Source organism: Myodes glareolus, chromosome 26, assembly GCF_982192425.1.
Source record: "Myodes glareolus chromosome 26, mMyoGla1.1, whole genome shotgun sequence".
Classification (NCBI taxonomy): domain Eukaryota; kingdom Metazoa; phylum Chordata; class Mammalia; order Rodentia; family Cricetidae; genus Myodes; species Myodes glareolus.
Window position 1 is genome coordinate 12239975 of NC_142051.1, and position 9981 is coordinate 12249955.

The window sequence follows — 9981 nt, forward strand, 5'->3', positions numbered from 1 at the left end:
AAAAACTCTCAGTGTAAAAATTCAGCACAATCAGTACTGGAAGTAGGCTGGTTTTGAACTTAGAGATTTGCATGTCTCCGTTTCAAAGAGCAAATCTTGTTTGCCTGTACCAGCAAAATTTTGAATTAAAAATTAAGTGTAAAGAATGCAAGAGAAATCCTTTCTCTGGGGGAAGCTGTCACTGGTAGTGTATTCCCCCTCTTATGTCTAAAAACCAAAGCAGTTGTCACTGGGAATTGAACTCAGGACCTTTGGAAGAGCAGTCAGTGCTCTTAACCTCTGAGCCATCTCTCCAGCTCCCTATTCAGATGGAAAAACCTCTAGGTAGCATTGTTTATCTCACCAGGTGCCTCAGGCAAAAGGTCCGCCTTTCTTTGTTACCTAGGATACGGTAACCAGGTAAACATGCCTTTATTATGATAATCACGACCAGTTCTTTAAGGGAGAATGGGCGTAGCATCGATCTGGCTACTTCCTGCTGACGAAGGGACGTTGTTTAGGGGATAAATGTTTTTATCTGACTGAATTTTTGGCGACAAATGTTTTTATCTGACTGAATTCTTGGCGACCTTGACTGAGGGCGGCGGCAGCAGCTGCCACAGCTCCGCCTCTGAAGCCCATAATGGCGCGCTCCGCATGGCCCAAAGGCATGGCTCCGCCCCGGGCCTTGCGCGGGCTCGCCGTTTCACCTCAGGCAATGAACTCGCACCGCCGGCTGTGAGCCTTTTCCAAGCTCCGGCGAGGGGGGGCATCCGCCCACCCGTGGAGGGGCTTCTCCTGCCCGGTCCGCCTGCGCGCAGAGCCCCGTTCTCTGGGAACTCACCTCCCCGCTCGCCCATGTTGCTATGGAAACACAGTTTTTCCGCAGAGCCGATTCAGCTCCTCTCTGCTTTCTATGGCGCCGCTGCTCACCACGCAGCTTCCGCCTCAGTCAGGCGAGTCCGCTCAGGTGCTGAAAAAGTCCTCCAAAAACCATAGCCCCGCCAGAAGGCCGGGACATATAGCCTCTGATGTCACACGGACTTTAGCCCGCCCGTCGCCATGGCGATCTGGCTTTCCGTAGGCCCCCAGCAAACTCCCCGCCAGCAACCGGTTGCGTCTCCCTCCTGAGTAGCTGGGATCACAGGTGTGCACCACCGTGCCTGGCCCACTTCCGTGTTTCTAATCAGGCATTACCGCTCAAAGGCGGGCCGGCTGCCGCCAGCACTCTCAGCACGATCAAGCAGCTTGTCTTTCTCAGTCAAAAAATTAAAGTTTTTTGTACGTGAGAGCCAGAGACTGAGCTCTCTTAACAAAATTAGGCGAAAATCACCTCCAAAAGCTCTGTGGCTCTTTAAGAACAGGGAAGGCAGTGATCAAGTTTGCCTCCCTACGAGACTGTTGCCTCCAATCTCTATCAGCGAGTACGCAGGTGGACGGAGAGGGAGCGGAAGCCGCGGTCTCCCGTACCCCATCGTCCTCAAAGTCCCGCCTTAGTTACCTCGCCTTTTTGCTGCTGTTCACATTCCTCCTGCACTGAACTTAAGGGATTTTTCTTCCCCGTTGCTTTCTGTACCTTCTTTCAGATACCTTAACTTTGATTTTTTTTTTTTTTTTTTTGTATTTTCTTTTCTATTTAGGCCTATCCTTTGAAATTCCTTTTTACATTTCTTTTCCTCCCCTTTCTGGGGATTTTAACCGACGTCACTCACCGCTCCATGTTCTCAGAGTTCTGAAATTCAAGGCTCTCTGTGCTGGTGTCTGATCTTGGCTTTTTCTCCCGGGCTTTCTCAGGGTCCCCCGGCGTAGTTGTCAGGGTCCCTCAGCGTCCCGGGGTTTCGAGCACCAGTTGCGGGGGGCCATCCTGTCCCGCAGGAATGAACGCCACCAAAAACGAGAATTCCTTCTCTGGTCACATCTTTATTTGGAGCATTTCCTTGAGGAAAATTGGGGGAAGGGAAGATAGAGCAGGGACGAGAGAAAGCTTAGAGAGAGGAAGTAGGGTCCCGAGGCATCTGCTTTTAAACGGTGGAGCAGCTTGAACGCTGTCCTGATTGGTTAATGCTATCCTGCTGGTCTGAGCATGTGCAGGCAAGGGTGCAGGCAGGGTTGCTCAGCCCCACGTGGCTACCTCCAAACTGCAGGACCACCTGTGCCTCCAGGTGGCTCCCAACACCGATCCAAAGCCCGATGTCTGCTTCATTTCAGCTCCAGTACTGCCAAGCCAGGGGAGAGGGACTGCTTCAGTTTCTCTGACTTCTCCTGGTCCGTGTACACCTCCCTCCGTACACCAGGCTGTGATGGAGCCTTCTCCTGGTCCGTGTACACCTCCCTCCGTACACCAGGCTGTGAAGGAGCCTTCTCCTGGTCCGTGTACACCTCCCTCCGTACACCAGGCTGTGATGGAGCCTTCTCCTGGTCCGTGTACACCTCCCTCCGTACACCAGGCTGTGATGGAGCCTTCTCCTGGTCCGTGTACACCTCCCTCTGTATACCAGGCTGTAAAGGGTCCGGATGCAGCAAACATTGAACTTCACATTTTTCTTGTTCTTCTTGATCCTGAAACATCTAGCATCCTTTCGCCTGGCTGTGTAGAAAGTCTGTTTGAGCCTGGCTGTAGGGAACAGTCCCAAAAGCTCAAGACTACTGAATCTCTTTAAGGGCAGCTAGAATGTTCTGGAGCTATATAGTAGTAACAATTTCATAGCCTTTCAGATTTGCTGAAGCCATAAATTGCATACCTGAAAGGGTGGATTTTATGGAATGTGAAATAAATCTCAATTTTAAAAAGTACATAACAATGGATTGGAGATGTGACCCTGTGGTAAAGCATTTGTTCAGTATGAGTGTGTAACTCTAGCTTAATCCCCCAAAATCATTTAAAAATAAATGAAAACAAAAAATGTCAAGAGGCAAGCACTTGGGAGGTGGAGTCGGTACTGTGACATCTGGGTCACCTTGCCTTCAAAAAGAAAGGGTAGCTAGCTACCTTAGAAATAAAATCAAAAACCAATAAAGACTGGAAAATCCATACCTCTTAATATTATGAAATTCCAAATTTTTAAGGTCAAGTGGGGTACCTTATCAATAAATGTAATGATCTATTTGAATCCATAGTGTCAGATATGTGATGTAATTCTAGGCAGTTGTGAAGAGGAAAGCCTAGGTTATATGACACATATTTTCAGTACATGTGTGTGGTTTAATTGCAACCATAATTCTGCTGTCGGTCAGTGTTATGGCTTAGTGGCAGGGAAGGCCAATAAGACACAGATTCAAGCCAAAATAAAATCTTTATTAGCAAACTGGGTGTTCGGGACCCAAGTGCAGCCCCGAGCCTTTCCCACAGTGGACTTTAAAGCACCAAAACTACATCCTGGTTGACAGCCAGCGAGAAGAAGCAGAACGGCAGAAGCCAAAAGTCAAAGTCAGTGCATTTAGGGACTGTCCCAGAACTACATAGACATTGATGAATCGGGTGTTTGTTTTGGTAGGTAATGATGTCTCCATGCTGGGCTCCATCATGGCGTCAGCTGTGCCAAGGTCTACTACAGTCTGGAGGCTGTTGGCGCAGAGGTTTGACAGAGCCGTGGAGGAAGGGTCAGACAGTCGCCCTTAGTGTGTCGGAGCTGCACTATTTACACTGTGACGCTCATTCTGATCACGGCAGGAGGGGACAAGGGAAGGTGGCTGGGGTAAAAAGCCATGGGTAGTTTTTCTTGCAGGCAATTTACCAGAATTTAGGCAAAGGCTGGATGAAGAGGGAATAGAAATCTATTTCTTTATCTAAAGCATGATTCGCCCACTATTAAGAAGTCTTTTCATAGCAGGGCGGTGGTGGTGCACTCCTTTAATCCCAGCACTCAGGAGGCAGAGGCAGGCGGATCTCTGTGAGTTGGAGGCCAGCCTGGTCTACAGAACGAGTTCCAGGACCAGGCTCCAAAGCTACAGAGAAACCCTGTCTTGAAAAACCAAAAAAAGAAAAGAAAAAAGAAAAAAAAAAGAAGTCTTTTTGTTCTGGAAAAACAACAGAAACAAGAAAATATTAATGTCTGTCCCCTTCCACTTCTGAAGCGGTGTGATTGGTTCAAGCTTGGGTGGTGACCAAAACAGATTCACTTTGGGGTTTATGCTGGGATGGCTGGGGCCTCAGTATTGGCCCACCTGACAGGGGCTAAACTGAGAATATTGACACAGGACAAGTAGAGACACAGGAAAGGGGGACACAATGTTCTAATGTTCTCAATTATTTTGGACATTTTCTTCTTTAAATGTTTTGTCTTTGAAAATAATGTCGAGGGCTAGAGAGATGGCTCAAAGGTTAGGCTGCTCTTCCAGAGGTCCTGAGTTCAGTTCCCAGAAACCACATGGTGGTTCACAACCATCTGTAATGATATCTGGTGGTCTCTTTTGGTGTGGAAGCATGCACACAGAACACTGTATACATAATAAAAAAATAAAATATTTTTAAAAAAGAAAATAATGCTGTATACCAAGATGCTAAGCTTTTGCAGTCTATTCCTGGGTTCTCTCCCCTGGCTCTGCTGGAATGAGCCCTGGACAGAGCTGGGAATGTGGATTTGACCTGCTAACTAGAAACTGTGCGATGCACCATTTAGTGAACCAAAAAACTGCTGAGTGATCCTGGGTGATGTGAAAACCCTCTTCTTGACAAGTGTTCGTCATGGTCTCCTTCTGCATGCTTGCAAAGGGGCAGCAGGTGACAGCTTGTGCCTGTGCTATTTACTCTGTGACTCTGGGTAGATGACACTGACTTGGCCTACACGTGTGCCGTGTGACACGTGTGCGTGCTCTTTCTACCTATTTTGCACCTTGAACGTACTGTGTGGACCAGTCCATTCTCTGTTTGCCTAATGCCACTTGGGGCCGGATTTTTGTTATCAGCAAACAAGGCTCCAGTTAACCTTGGTCAAGGAGAGGAGAGTTCATCAGGCTCTCTTAGGTTTCAATGACCTTTCCTAAACTAGGACCAAGCCTTCAGATATATGGGCCTATGGGGCCATTCTTATTCAAACTGCGCATGACTTCTGATTAATCTGCTTTAAATTTGGTTAAGCTTACTTGTCTGAGATCCATCTTTGCTAGCGGCCAGGGATCTTACACTTGGCTTCAGTCACACTCTTACACTGCAACTTGGTGCCGGTAGGTATGATGGTACAATTAGTATGAGCTCCAGGCTTCCCAGAATCCCCCTGCACACCTGTCTAGGCTTGGGGGCATCGCTGAGATCATGAATGTCCGTCAGAAACAAACTGTTCCAAGCCTCTTGTGGTAACCCATTCATGCAGCAGGCTGTATATATATGAAAGAAGCTGCCGTTTGTGGCTTTTACACACCAGGCCCCTATGAAAGAGGAACCTAGTCAGCGTGTATGTAAAGGTCAGAGGACAGTTCTCAGGTGTGTGAGTGTCACAGCGTGTATGTGGAGGGCCGAGGATAGCTCTCAGGGGCCACTTCTCTCCTCTCATGGTGGATCTCAGAGACTGAACGCAGGTCATCAGGGTTATTTAGCACACGCTGTTACTTGCTGAGACATCTAACTGGCCCCTATAATCATATATTTATGCTAAGCACGCAGCACACACCATAACCCCAGCACATAGGCAGTTGAAACATCTCCAGGGCAAAGGCCTGCCTGGGCTGTAGAGTGAGCGAAAGCCAGCTCAGCTGCATAGGGAGATAACAACAAAAGGAATACATTTACAAACATCATAATCTGAGACAAAGAACTTCTAAGAAATGACAGTGTTAGAACCCACTTCACATACCCCCTCTTGGAAGATTCACTTTTTGTTTTGTTTTGTTTTGTTTTGCTTTTGAGACAGGGTTTCTCTGTAGCTTTGGGGCCTGTCCTGGAACTCACTCTGTAGACCAGGCTGGCCTCAAACTCAAAGAGATCCACCTGCCTCTGCCTCCCGAGTGCTGGGATCAAATGCGTGTGCCACCGCTTGGCAAGATTCACTTTTTCTACTCAAAATGTGTTTGTCCTGGGTCAAAGATTTTTCCTCATATGAATTTCGTCCTCTGGTCCCAGTTAATTGAACCAGAGATAAAGTTAATCAAAGTCCACAAGTTTATTTATCCTGTCCAGCACAGCTTGGGTCTGACTGGGCTGCTGAGTGAATGAAGGAAAAACAGACATTATGTATAGAAAACCTGGGGTCTGGTGGGCTCTCCTCACTCTGATAGAGGGCAGTAGCTACAAAGCAACAACCTGGGACCTCAGGTTGTTTACATTGGCACAGAGGGAGCAGTTAGCTCATCTCAGTAGGAGCATTGGTAGGCAGTCGTCACAGACTTTAGACATCCAATATGCACAGATTAGGGAAGGGGTTTGCTGTTTCTCTGAGTCTGACAGCGTAGGATAAAGCTTGGGCATTCCCATAGGTCTAAGACTTTGGTCCTTAACCCTTGTCAGACGATGTACACACAGGGCTTCATCTGCTCTCCACAGAGAGGTTTTTCTGCCCCCCCCCATAATAGGTTTCACTGTCCACACAGCCAGATCAAATATAATTTAAAAAGTGTAACAACAGGTTTATTTGAGCAAAGCAACTCCTGGGCAGATTCTCCAGTCCCAGAGATTGAGGCTGGAGAAGCCGCACACCCAAACTAAAGCAGGAAGATTATACAGGTTGTAGGTGAGGGGCAGGGTGAGGGCAGGGTGATGATGTGTCTGCCACAAGCTAGGAAGCTGGGTTTGTGCCCAAGTGTGGTCAAAAGCTGAGGGCTCTAGGCAGGGACTTGGGGAGCTGGCAACTTCAGGGGAGGTAACTGCAGTAGCTTCAGCGGAACTGGGCTTTTGGGGGACTTTTCTTTGCTGGAGATTCTCTGAGAGGGCAGGTGAGAGAGAGAGAGAAAGAGAGAGAGAGAGAGAGAGAGAGAGAGAGAGAGAGAGAAATGGGGCTTTAATGTGAGATGTTTCCTGTATGCTGTGAATATGTTTTATTACCATTGGTTAATAAGTTGAAGCTGTTTTGGCCTGTGGCAGGACAGAATATAGCTAAGCAGGAAATCCAAACCGAATACAGAGAAAAAGGCGGCAGAGTTGGATGAGATGCAAGCAGCTGCTAGAGAAGCAAGATGTGAGGTAACGCTAAAACCACGTGGCGATACATAGATGAATAGAAATGCGTTGATTTAAGTTGTAAGAGCTAGTTAATAATAAGCCTGAGCTAAGGGGCCAAACAGTGTGTAATTACCAAAAGACAGCTGTCAAATCCTCATAGGTTAACTGGCAGGAAGCTGGCCAACAAAGTTTCTCAGACTCGGTTGTAATTTTTAAAAGCGGCACAAGAGAGAAAGACGCCATGGGACAGAACTCACGTGGAGGAATTTTCCATTAGGGAGAAGGGAACATAAAACCGGAGATGGAGAGGAGGGAGACCAGCCTCTGGGGACAGGAGCAGCAGAAGAGAAGAAAGAGGCAAAAGAACTTGTGGGGCAGACAAAGAGACAGGCAGAGAAGCAGACAGACGTAGAGGGAGAAAGAGAAGAGAGGTGGGCAAGGTCCACCTTTTAAAAGGACCACAGTGAACACAGTGAACAGGAGGGGCTCTTAGCGGCTGCAGCTGAGGATGTATCCTGTCAGGACCCCAAGGGCAGGCCAGTGCAGACGCCTGAATACTAACTCATGTAGTTCCAGCCACTCCACAGCTCAGGCGGGACGATCACCTGAGCCCAAAAGTTCAAGACCAACCTTGTCGCTAAATAGAAACACAAACCTTTACTGTCGTTATGGTTTGACTGTGAGATGCCCTCTACCCCGCCCCAGCTCATGTCTTTGAACACTTGGTCCCCAGCTGGCAGTGCTGTCTGGGAGAATGTGGAGACTTTAGGAAGGGTCACTTCCTAAAGGGAGCCGGCCTTGGGGTTTATAGCCCCCTGTCTCGGCTCTCAACCTGCCCAGATGTGAGCGCACAGCCTCATGGTCCCAGCACCACGAGCTGCCCCCCTCACATGACTCTCAGTCTCTAGGCCTAGGTAATGCCTTCCTCCACTAGGTTGGTTTTTGTTTTTAGAGAGATGAAGTTTCAAGTTGCCCAAGTAGTCCTTGAACTCGTACCAGCCAGGCCTGACCTCGACCTGAACTCCAGACTTTCCTGTCTCTATCTCCCAAGTACTAAGATTACAGGCTTGCACCACCACACCCAGCTCTTAAATAGCTTTTATTGGGTCAGAGTCACAGCCAGTCGAGAGAAATGTCACCTAGCCAGCTGCAAAAGCTAGCTAGCAGCTTCCCTGAAGCAGGGTGGGTGCTCACAGGGCGGGCCCAAGAGGGTGCTGGGGCATAGAGGGCGGGGCCGAGAGTGGGAGATTGTCTCGGGCTCTGGGACCGGAGACGGCTGCCTCGCTAGATTTGCATGCTACTTTTGTCTGTTCTACGACATTTCCCTGACTCTGAACGAGATGTCTACAATTATAGCCCTATAGACACACCTCTGCTGTGTTCTAGGAACATGTAACTCGTTTGTTGAATCTCACAGGACCCCAGGGAGACAGGGTGTGCCCGGATTTCTTTCCACTCCTGATCAGACTGTGTGATAGGATTAGGATTTTGACGGGATGTAGATAAGAGTTGTGTAACTCTATATTGGAATGTTTCTTTGGGAAGCTGGGCGAGAGTAAATGGGTTTGGGCGTGGGATGGGTGCAAAGTTACGAGTTATGACGGTGAGAACCAGGTCGGTGGTGGCAGATGTGGGTGGGGTGAGGGCGTGGCCTTAAAGGGGTGGCGGGAAGTACGGAAGGTCATGAGATTAGCCTATATCGGTTGTGGTGGTAATTACAACTCTTGGTGTGTTCAAATTCATAGTTCTATATGCCAACAGTTAATTGATTGTGTAATAATCTAAGTATTTTAAAGGAAATTGAAAGAATAGAGAGCTTCACTAATAATTCAACGTCTAAAGTCCTTTATTTGTGACAGTGAATACTGGATTTTTGTCTCCAGAAAGATAGTGAGAATTGGGTCCTAATCTTATCCTTGGCTCATCTGTAAGATTCCATCCGTAACCCTGGGGTTTCAAGGGTTAACCTTGATTTTATTCTTTTTATGAGTTCTGTGGTATGGTGGAATGTTCCCTGGGGTTGTCAGCTATCGTAATATAATCACCTATCACAATATAAAGTTTTTCTGGAGGCTCGTCGAAAACAGTCAAACTCCCCTACCCCACCCCCTCGCCTCCTCACCCCCGTGACCCACCACAGCCTCTGTTCTAGCCATCGTGGGTTGACAAGGAGCTGTTCGGTGGGTGTGTCCACTAGGAGGCAGTGTGGAGTAAAGTGGCTCAAGGGATCTCAAGGAAGGTGGAATTTTTTGATCTACCTTCTAAAGTAAGCTAACCTGCTGAAGGATCGGTTGGCTTCTCAGAGACAAGGCTCGTTACGCCCCAGGACTGTGGCGAATATACGGGATAGTGTAATTGAAAGCTCTCAGTCAGCATCATAGTCCCCTGCTGTGGAACACTGCGGTCCAGGAATGGCACGGCTGCGACTGTGCTGAACCGAGAACAGCCTTGAGCATCCCGCAGACATCCCTGCAAAGGAGTGGGGGGAGTCCCCGTGCCCTCAGCTGAGATGCCAGGCACTCCCTCCCTCTTACCCACCCACCCACCGCCAGCTCAGCTGTACGTAATCCTGCCCCCATGCACGAGGTTTCGAGCTTTCCGGATGTGCTAGCAGAGGCCGGAGGTAGAAGGGCAGACTCGGTGCAGCAGATTTGCGATTCATCGCTCACGCTAGGACTGGTTTGGAGTGAGTCACCCTTGCTCCCCTTGTTCCTGTATGTGACTCTGTGTTTTTGTAAGTCACCCAGTAAACTCACTGGTTAACTAAGATTGACTTAGGGTGTATTCCGTACTTATTTAGTTCCTGCAACAAAATACCCAACCAAAGCAACTTAAGGGAGGAAGGTTTTGTGGGTTTTTTGTTTGTTTGTTTATTTGTTTTTTCAGCTCACTGTTGGAGGAGACACAACCTA

General features: G+C 48.3%; 2 pseudogenes; both read right to left on the reverse strand.

The window, feature by feature from the left end:
* Window positions 1-682: 682 nt before the first annotated feature.
* On the reverse strand, window positions 683-872 carry LOC148117738 (Nuclear RNase P; annotated as a pseudogene).
* Window positions 873-5250: 4378 nt separating this feature from the next.
* Window positions 5251-5377, reverse strand: LOC125390133 (small nucleolar RNA SNORA70; annotated as a pseudogene).
* Window positions 5378-9981: the final 4604 nt, after the last annotated feature.